Below are 1,112 nucleotides of genomic sequence, written 5' to 3'. Positions count from 1 at the left end.
CGTAGATCATGATGTTCTGTTAGAATCGCTGAAAACTGTTTTCCAAAATTCGCAGCGGGTAGTGTACAGCATCAATTTCTGTGGAACCCAGTAGCTGTCAAAACTTTCACATTTATACGAATAACTCGGAAATCGTAAATTTTTCAGGTAAAACGTTTGACACAAACTTAACTTAAATTTTGACGACAAATCTGAAAATGAATGAAAAAAGGGGCAGTTCTATTTAAAAAACCAAAGTTGGTAACTACCACACGTTTATGATGCACCCTGTATATTGGAAAGTAATTTTAGAATGTGGACCTTTTAAACGTGAAAAACTTTCGTTGGACGAATTTTCTTGTAAACTTCATATTTACTGAGATATCGCACTTTGACGCACTAATGAGCAACCCTGTATAACACCACTAACTCGCAAAAAATTACTAATATATTATTTTAATAAGCGGGAACAAACTTTAGAACATATTATATGAATTTTCATTGATCAATAAATAGCAAATATTTAAGAGCAAAAAGAAATATTTTTTAAATATTATTTAAATGTTATTTCAAAAATATTTGTTTCTAATATTTAAATAGCATGAAAGAAATAAAGTAAAAATAGTTTTTCCTAGTACGTAATACTTTTTGTGTCTATATATGACACCACTAACATCCAAGAAGTTACTAATATTATATTTTTAATAAATATGAATAAACTTTAGAACTTATGATCTGAGTTTTCATTTATCAGTAAATAGAAAATATTTCAGAGCAAAAAGAAATATTTTTCAAATGTTATTTAAACATTCTGTAAAAAATATTTGTTTCTAATATTTAATTAGCATGAAATAAATAAAATAATAAAAAGTTTTCTTAGTACGTAATACTTTTTGTGTCTATATTTAACACCACTAACACGCAAAAAGTTATTAATATATTATTTTTAATAAGTGTGAACAAACTTTAGAACATATGATCTGAATTTTCATTGGTCAATTAACGGTAAATATTTCAAAATAAAAAGAAATGTTTCGCAAATATTAGTTAAATGTTATTTAGAAAATATTTGTTTCTAATATTTAATTAGCATGAAACAAATACATACAATAAATACATATACAAACAATAAA

The sequence above is a fragment of the Dendroctonus ponderosae genome, unplaced genomic scaffold (genome assembly GCF_020466585.1).
Source record: "Dendroctonus ponderosae isolate FM_Combo_2020 unplaced genomic scaffold, Dpon_F_20191213v2 Dpon_F_20191213_6, whole genome shotgun sequence".
NCBI classification, from domain to species: Eukaryota; Metazoa; Arthropoda; class Insecta; order Coleoptera; family Curculionidae; genus Dendroctonus; species Dendroctonus ponderosae.
This window is presented reverse-complemented; position numbering follows the sequence as displayed.